The sequence below is a fragment of the Lycorma delicatula genome, chromosome 11 (assembly GCF_047948215.1).
Source record: "Lycorma delicatula isolate Av1 chromosome 11, ASM4794821v1, whole genome shotgun sequence".
NCBI lineage: Eukaryota > Metazoa > Arthropoda > Insecta > Hemiptera > Fulgoridae > Lycorma > Lycorma delicatula.
Genome location: NC_134465.1, coordinates 24,273,768 through 24,284,144, shown reverse-complemented (window position 1 = coordinate 24,284,144; position 10,377 = coordinate 24,273,768).

The window sequence follows — 10,377 nt, the reverse complement described above, 5'->3', positions numbered from 1 at the left end:
TTAATATACTATTTACAAAGATACGATCAAGAAAGTTATCTTCATGCTGGAAAATTTCGATTGTGAAATCAACACGCACAGCGTAGTTTGTAGGGTTGAAGGCCGGTAACGGCTGAAAACGATATGTAAGCGTATCCCTAAAATACGCCACATTTTAATACACAGAACTGGAAGTTCGCGGCCGGCCTTCCTACCTATTTTCTCAGGACTCCGCAGGTAAGACCTCTGACAAGCTCAAAATTTTTTGGAGACCCTTTGGCGGTGCCATACTGTTCCCTTTACTTAGATATGTGAACGTTTCAAACCATTTTACCCATCGACGAATACTTTTTTTTTGGAGGGCGAAAAACGCTTTCGCGTTATAACGCCCGGAATAAAAAGATTTTATATAAAAAAAAAAAAAATTACTACAGTCTAAAAAATTAAATTAAAAAACTTACTACTAATATCACACTAAAGTTTTTCTTAAAATAATTTTAAATTTAATATCACAACCGTAAACATAGAATTAAAATAAGCGTATATATAACAAAAAAAAATTAACTGAAAATAAATAGAATTTTACGAAGAGTGAAAAGGGTCTCTTCTCTGATAAAAGAAATATTAAGAACTAACATAAAAAAAACTAAAATATTAAAATAAAACTTAAAACTAATATCACTAAAAACTTACTAATATCTAAAAACTTACTAATAATATAAACTAATATCACAGTCGGAATCTTACAATTATTATATTAGAAACAGAAAAATAAAAACAAAAAGCAATATAAAATTTACATAAAGATAGTATTTAACAAAATCTGAGAGGGGTGTAAAGATCTCTTTTCGGATAACAGAATACAAAAACCAACACAATACAATAACGCTACAATATCAAATCGCATGTATAAGACCAATACGATGCAAAAATAGACATATCCGGTCCAAAACTTCGTTATCATTGCCCAAGAATTTACGCCTATTTCTGGGCAATCTAAATTTACGATGTAAGACCACATAGACCGCATAACATACGCAATCCACTAGTATGTGGCGCACAGTCAAGCGGCAGTTTCATCGTACCCATAGTGGTGCCTATCCTGCTGATATGAGGTAATCGTGTGTGAATCTGATATGTCCTAATGGCAATCGACTAAGGACTCTTTCCTTACGACGAATTTTTCTGCATGAGGACTCCCATGGCAACACAGAATCTTTAGTGTGCCAGAGTTTGTTATCAACAGTAATCGTCCAGTCACCCTACCGCTTTGGTCGAAGGGATTCTTTTATACAATTTATAAAGTCAGATGTAGTAATATCAATGGTGAAAGGAGGTTGAAGCGGAATCTGCAAATTCATTACCTGGAATTCCCATGTGGTTAGGAATCCAACAGACACTCACTTCTATGTTGCAATGGTTCAACTCGGGGGTTGCGTTGTAGATTTCGATGTCAATAGGATGTCTAGAATAAAAATTGTCTAAGGCTTGGAGAACACTACTGCAAATAAGAATCGATACTTAGGGTTAATGGCACTCGTAGTCTTATTTATAGCATATAGTTCCACAGTAAACAAAGTAGTAATACTAGGTAGACCAAATATATAAGTTCTATCATTGGCAACAAACGGTATCTTTGTGTTTCGATCCATCAGTGTATACTACTGCGTTTCGGTTAATCTTGGAGAAAATATAGTGAAAGATTTGGTGGAAGACAGAAGGTGGTGTTGATTCATTATTGTATATCGTAAGGTCAAACATAAAATGTATAAGGTTGATTCGCCATGAGTACGGATACGTTGGAAAAATAGAAGTTGTGTCAACATTTATAAGGTGCAGTACACGTCGGGCCCTCCACCTTCAGGTGGAGGGATTAGAAGTTGAAGGTGGAGTTAGAGCATCCAGTTAAGTAAATCATGTTACCGACCAAAGTCATTGCACGTGCTGTCCATGTTCAATACGGGTTTGATGGTTGTGATCAAACTTTAACATGTGTGGCGACTTACCAGGCGTTCCTGGAAACTCCAGGAATGCCGGGATACTCCAGATGAAGCAGGGTCGGCGTTGGATGGAGACTATTCCCTTTCCTGGCGTACGGGCTGAGGACTCCGTTCATATTGACAGAGTGGTTTCTCGACTGGCACTGAAAAAGGCACTGGAGATTGACCAATTGACCCGGATATATTTTTCTATTTGCTGCCTGTCATAAGAGAACCCGCTTGGAAGGCTGTTTTCGGGGTGCCTAAACTGGGGCTGCTTCCCGACTTGTTGGAAAGTGGTTTTGGTGAAGGTGCTCATAAAACCAAGAAAGGATTATAATGAGGTCGGCAGTTGTTGATCCATCAGCCTCTTACCGGAAATCTACAAGTTGCTTGAAAGGCTGGTTGTGGAACGGCTCTGGGAAAGCATTGCAATGAAATGTTTTTTAAATCGAGGCCAGTATGGCTTCACGAAAGGGGAGGGCACCGAGAATTGCATCTTAAATGTTCTTGCCGAGGTGGAAAGCGCCGACTGTAAGTATGTTTTAGCTATTTTTATAGACGTAGAGGCAGCAGTTCCTTCCCTGTTCTGGAGTTCTGTTCTCTATGAGTTGGAACGCCGCAATGTTCATGTAGCCCTGCAGGCAGTGGTACGTGACTATTTCTCTAACCGTATGGCTCTGTTTAAGGATGCGCACATAGTTGTGAAAAACTCCATTACCAGAGGAAGCCCGCAGGGTTGCGTTCTCGGCCTCCTGCTGTGGAACCTGGTATTCGACGGATTTCTGGGATTAACATTTTCAAAAGGGGTCGCGGCCCAGGCTTTTGCCGATGACAGTATTTCTTTTAGTTCATGGTAATTCACGACCACAGTTAGAAAACCAGGAGCAGGCGGCCATACCAACCGCAGAGGACTGGATGGACATTCAAAATTTAATGATTTCTATGCTAAAGATTAAGTTTTGTTTCTCAAGGGTGCAGAAAAATTATCGAACAGTCATAACCCCTTTATTAAATATAAAGGCAAGTAATCAGCCGAATTAGTGCTCATAAGGACCTAGGTGTTTTATTTGATTATAAGTTACTGTTTAGCAACCGTATTAAACAATTATCGGCAGATGCCGTTTCAGTGATGGACAAAATAAGGAGGACTGCTCGGAAAGAATATGGATTGTCGGGCCGTCAAATATACATGGTGTACCGAGGTGTGATCGAAAACATGACCTCTTACTCGATTGGGCGCATAGGTTGGATATGAATAAAGCACTTCATCAAAACTTAAGGAGTGCCCAGTACACAGCCTTAATTGTATGCACTAGTGTTTCGAAAACCACCTCCTAGGAGGCTACCTCCGTACTGGGAAAGACTCTCCCAATCGATTTAGTGGTGAAAGTTCAGGCAGCCTTTTGGAGATTGCGAAGAGGCCGTGAGGTCAAGGTATTTGGATGCGGTTTCGAGCCGGTCCAGTACAGGAGCGGAGTGGTGATCACAAAGCACCGGATCTAAATTTCGTTCAGTTGCCGATCTCCCGCCTGCCGAATAGGCTGCAAAGCCTCGCGATGGAAGCATGTCAGCTGGAATGGGACACCACAAATGAGAGAAGATCCTTGAATAATTTTATACAGGATCTGAAGGGATGGTATGCCTCGAGCTCGTTTTTAAGGGAACGGCTGCCCAGGTGCTCACCAAACACACTACCTTGAACCAATATCTCTTTCAGTTCCGCCTGGAAACGGATGAGCTGTGCGTCTGAGGGCAGGCCCAGTCAAATTAATACCTGATGTTTGACTGCCCTGCTCTTAGTTGGGTCAGAGACTGGGCCACCCTGGAACTTAAAGGTCAAGGGGAAAGTTGCCCACTTTCCAGCGGCAAGTCAGTATTGCGAAAGGCGGATTGTCGAGCCGTGTGCGAGTTCCTAGATGCGGTTGCTTTGTTAAACCGGCATCCGTAGTTTACGTAAGGTAAAAAGAATCTTACCGCATTGCCGTGGGAACCCTGAGTATGGCTGACCACCAGCCAATTATTAAGGCTCTAAGTATAATAAAATGACGGACAGGCACTTGCTGGTATTCACCGATCTTGAAGTGGCAGCGAATTGCTGCCTAGACTAAATAATTTTATTATGGATATCATATATATTTTTAGTACCTGACTGGGTGTGCCTACCCATTTTAGCAAATATATGACAAGTGAGCAGTTGGGACAGATAAGATGGTTGTGTGTGGTACCGCACTTAGTTCGCTCACCCTCTTAGGTAAGCTCTATGAGCTATGTTAGGATACTGGTCGCTAAACTGTTCGAGGATCAGTTGCCGTTTATGGCGCAGACATTCGGTCTTATGCTTTACGATGATCGAATGGGGTGGTGGCGGGAGAAACGCCAACCAAACCAATAGGTATAAAAAAAATATTCAAATAAAAGTTTGATTGTAAATATGACGTCAATGTGATTTTCGAGAGTGGGCTGAATGTTTACTACCTATATAAGCAAATAGCACATGCCAGTTCGGAAGAATTCTTTTTTCAAATACAGTAGAAGTTTTTAATTAGGAGAAAAGTAACAAAAAAAAAGAATCCAAAACTTATCTTCTGGACTGAATTTACTTTTGAAGAAAATTACATTTCTAAATAAAACCGAATATCAACTGAAAAAACCAATATTCCCAACGGAACGACAAGCAATTTACTTGGTAATAATGAGAAGCTTAGTAAATGTCTATTAATCAAATTGTTTTTTCGTAAGAACATATGCATGAAATTACGATTTTTCTACTTCTTTCCTTATTGAAATTATATAATTAAAATCTATGTATTTTGGATAGGATAACTTATATAAAACACTGAATTCATATATAATTCCAATTACTTTCCTTCCTTTATTTGAAAAAAAGATAAACAGCAAATTATGTGAAAAGTGACCGTATTTATTCGAGTATCTCCCGCCAACGATTAAGCCCCGCACCTCAATTTTCCGGACCGAAAATCGAAAAAAAATCGAGTATATACCGGTATTTTAAAGTGCAACAGATATGATAAAAAAATAAGTAAATACGAAAATATTCAGAAAGTAAAGCATTTAATTCGTTCATTTAAATTACAATATTAATATTACGTTAATAATTGATTACCGTAAGTACTAGTTTAGTAAAGATCAGTAGGCCAGTAAAACGAAAAGAAAGTATCATGTTGAAAAGGATCATTTCAATACAATATTTAATATGAGATTTTATTTTTAATTAATCACTGCCACTGACAATGTCAGTAGAAGAGTTACCGGTAGTCTCCACTTCTCTCTGTCAAAGGTGATCGTCTTCACTACCATCAAGTTCATTAGATATTCCGCATTTTTTAAAACTATTCTTACTAATTCCGTGGAAATTCCCTAGCATCTTTTATCCAAACACAAACCGGTTAAAATCTGGGCGTATGATTCTTCGTATAGGCGTGAGAAAGAAATTTTCATCAGCCATCCATTTACTGTACAGTTGTTTTAATGCAAACGATTTATTAATGGAGACATCTAGCGGTTGCAATAGAGATGTCAATCCACATGGAATTATTACTTGGTCTGACATACCCTTTTTTAAAATGTCTTTCACTTTATCAATCGTATGCCCCCATAACTATCCATTACTAACATACCGGTATTTTTTTTTTTTTTTTATTAAGTAAATCTCCTGATCACTTGTGCCATACACACCTGATCTAAAATCTAAAATTAAGGTTTCATCCACCCAACCTGATTCGGGTGCTCTGATAATAACTCCAGTTACCTGAACGGTGGGAAGAGTTTTTCTTTTAAAAACAATGTACGGAAGTAATTTTGATCCATCAGAAGTAATGCAAAGCATAACACTACACCATTGTTTTTCATTACCACTAGTGCGAATCTTAACACATATTTCACCTTTTTTGTTTACGGTTTTGTCAAATGGCATTTCAAAATAAACGGGGGTTTGATCAGCGTTTCCTATTTCAGAAGGCAAATGGCCTTTATCTTTTCTAAGATTTATTATGTATTTGTGAAAATGTTAAATTTTTATTCATAAGCGTCTGGAAGTCGTTGAGAAATGGTAGTTTTTCGTCTTATTGACAAATATTTCGTGAAAAATCGTGTTATCCATCCACGGTTAGCTTTAAAATCAACTTTATTCAATGTTTAGCGATTTCACGTGCATATGATCGACAAATTTCTGTCGTGACAGCATAACCGCATTTCCTTTTATCCATAACAAAGTCATACAATTTTTTTTTCTATGTCTGTATATTTTGGTTTTAAACCAGGAAAAGCCCTGTTATTACAAGTGCCTATCACCAGAAGTTGTTTCTTCATACACTAGTATCGAATGGAGCTTTCATTTACGTCAAATTTTCATCCTGCCCCCAGATTTCCAAGTTATTCATCTTATATAAGGCGCAGTTTTTCATTTAGTGTAAAAGATCATAGACGCTGTTTTTTTGGTCCAATCCAATTTTAATTCGTAATTAAAATAAATCACCAAATTAAACTTTACAAGATAAACTAAACAGATAAAATGCACGTAACCGTCTACATAAACAAACAGTACAATAACTTTAGCGAATAGACAAGACGACGATGGGTAACTGATACTGTAACTGTAAGTCACTAGAACCGGATGAAGCCTATACAGAATGAAACAGTTTTATAAAAATACCGTAACTTCTTTCGTATAATTAATATGAACGGGATGTTAATAATTAAGGATGTATTCTGGATAAGCGGCATCCAGTATTGATAAACGAATTCCAACGTTTACTTTTCATAAATAATCCTCAGTAAAGACTATGTTTCATGTAAGCCCAGCACGCTTATTTTTTCTCTCCAATACCAAGAAAAAATGTGCTGTGGGTACTCGAATAAATACGGTAATAAGATAAGAAAAGCCAATAAAAACTAAACCAATAAACAAAACATTCCCTCTCCCGTATCTCAGATTAAATTATCATTTAACGCCCTCACAGGATACTACGGTAACAATATAATCAGAATAGAAAAGCCGATAAAAATTAGACCAATGAACAAGACAAACCCTCTTTCATATCTCAGATTACAGTAACCATTTAACGCCCTTACCGGTTACTACGGTAACAATATAATCTAAATAGGAAAGCCGATAAAAATTACCAATGAACAAGACTTGTACTCTTCCGTATCTCAGAATACAGTTATCATTTTACGCCCTCTTCGGTTATTACGCTAATAATATAAAATGAATAGAAAAGCTGATAAAAATTAAACCAATGAACAAGACATTCCATTTTCATATGTCAGATTACAGTTATCATTTAACGCCCTCGTCGGCTACTACGCTAACAATATAATCTGTATAGAAAACTAAAAAAATAGACCAATTACCAAGACTTGTGTTCTTCCGTAACTCAGATTACGGTTATTATTTAACGCCCTCGCCGGTTAATACGGTAACAATATAATCTCAATAGCAAAGCCGATGAAAATTTGACCAATTACCAAGACATGTTTTCCTCCGTATCTCAGATTACAGTTATCACAATTAACGCCCTCACCGGTTACTACGGTAACAAATATAATCTGAATAGAAAAGCTGATAAAAATGAAACCAATGAACAAGACATTCGTCCTTCCTTATCTCAGATTACATTTATCAATTAACGCCACTATTCAGGCACATAAAATTGCTCTAATTGTAACATAAATTAATCAATATTTGCTCATTAAACGAAACAATTTCCTTCAGCAAAACATTGCGAAATCTTTTGTAGGGTTGATAGCCTGAGATTTTTATATTAAAAAAAAATGAAATTCCATTCTATCTTGATTTTTTAATAATTTTAAAATCTTATAACGAGTCATTTAGCTCTACCTGTGATACAAGATGTTGCTCACTGGACTGTAACTCAACATGTGAAACAAATTGTCTTCTTCCATAAGGTCCTAATCTTTATCATTGTTTTCACCAAATAAGTTTTCAGGAATCTTGATAACTGGATTGGATTCACTGTGATGATTAATATGATCAGTGCGGTATATAGAAAAATATTTGAGCCTTATTTGAGAAGATTAGTTTGGTCAATCCGGAGATATAAGGCTAAAAGACACATATACTTACATAGTTACGCAGGTAAATATATACGAACGTATGTTTTTGATGTAATGGTCTAATTGATAGAGTGGATCCTAAAATTAAAAATTTACAAAAAAAAACAAAAAAAACAATTTGATACCCGTTTTTAAAATATTTACCATACTTTCCTCTTTCATATATTTATTCTACTTATATTCACCGGAAAATCCCGTCACTATGTAAATTAAGGAAGACAAGTATATATAGAAACAAAAAAGTATGTAATTTGTGCATACTAATGTAAAAAGGTAAAAGGTACAGCAAGAAAAAAAGGAAAAACAATGAAGTAACTGAAAAAAAAAATTATTTCATTGTACTAATACATAATTTATAATTTAATTACAATAAGATTTAGACCTAATATTTTAATAAATAACTATTATTAATTTTATACGTAGAAAAAAGTAACAACAAATTTATATATTTACTTAATTTATTCAAATATATACAATTCATATTCACATGTAATTATGGTCACAATCGCTTTTTTTTAAAAATAATATATTGGTAATTGTTTACAAATTAGCTTCTATTAAAAAAAAAAAAATTAATTTAAATTTTGTATAAAATTTATATGCAACTTTAGATTACGTGATAAAGAATATTATTAATAAAATCTTAAATTTACATTATCAGGCCTAAGTAATAGAGATACAAAAATCATCTTTTTAATTACAGAGTATAAAAGGGGAAAACTTAACTTACTATATACGAAAATAATATAAACTATTATCAATAATAAACTTGTCGTGTTTATAGTAATTTATTACTAACTCATTATATGTATTGTTATTAATATGAAGGAATCATTTATTTTGATTTTTATGCTAACAGCTGGCTTGTAAGTTTTCTTTTGTTGCCTTATTATAATTTTAAGTTTTCTGAAACAAGGAATACTTTGTTTAGAAATACACATTAAATATATATATACACACACAGACACACATACAAAGTGTTTAAATATTTATTAAGAAACATATATTACAATTTAGTTTCGTACATAATTATTTCGTTTTACCTGTGTACTGAATATACAGAATTACATATTCTTTTATAAATTTTTGAATTTTTTTTAAAAATAACTTTTTCTAATTAGCATCTTTGTTTTAAAAAGTACGTTTATTAGGTACAGAAAGAATAATACGACTTTCTTTCTATTTCATGTCTGTTTTGCTTCAATAAAAAACGATTGTTAAAGGTTTCATTTCATTTTTATTAGCAATAGTTTCATTAATTTTCTCAGAATTAAATTCTTTACAAGTTTTGTAACTAAATTTTCTGCACTTATTTATTTAAAAAAACTGTTTTACTACAAACCTAAAAAAAACTTGTTTTTCGACACATTTTATAATTTAGTTGGTTAAAATAAAAACTACTGGAGTTTCAATTACGGGACCTGTTTTATCTTATTTATCAGGTCAAATTAAATAAGAAGCCTTAATTTTAGGATTAATCCTTAATTTAGGTCCAAAAAATTACAGTAGGGCTTCTTTTCATTAGAAGAACTGAAATCCGGAAGAATTCGTTAGCCGTAACTCAAAAACAAAGATGTTCCAAATTATGTTTATATGAACCTTTTTTATTATTTTCACCAGTAGAACATGTCCTGCAAGTTTATCTGTTTCTTTGTGGATCACGCTGTGTGTATACAAGATGAGAAAAAAATGAAAGAATTTTCAGAACGTGTTCTACTGTTGAAAGCAGAGAAGAAAATTTATGTAAACATAGATACAGAAATGCTTCGTTATCGTCTGGGGAAAAGATTTCACCCTAATTTCTGCGCCTTCAATGTAATTAAGCGAAACTGTAATTCTAAGATCAAAATTGACGTGTAAACCATTTTTTTAACGATCTAAAGACCGGAAAAAAGTAAGCTTCAGACTGTATTTTTAATAGTTTTCGAGAAATATTTGATAAAAGGAAATGTTTGGGTTAGAAAACACAGTATTTAAGTTTGGCGTTGAATAACTTTTTTTAAATGTGTAATAATCACATAAAAGTTTTAAAAAACTTGAAGAAATTCAATTTTGGTGAAATGGTTTTAATAAATTTCACAGAAGGTAAAATAAAAACGTAAGAATTTTTAATTTATAAAAAACATGTTAGAATGAGACAGATTTTAACTAGGCATTATATGAAACAAAATTTTCAATATTACAAAACAAAAAGATTAAATATTTTAGAAAAAAAAAGAGAAACAATATTAAAATACAAATAAAAAAAATTATTAGACATCTGTAAAGCTAATTAAAAATTATCTTATCTAAATTTGTTTGAAATAATTTATTCTCTAAG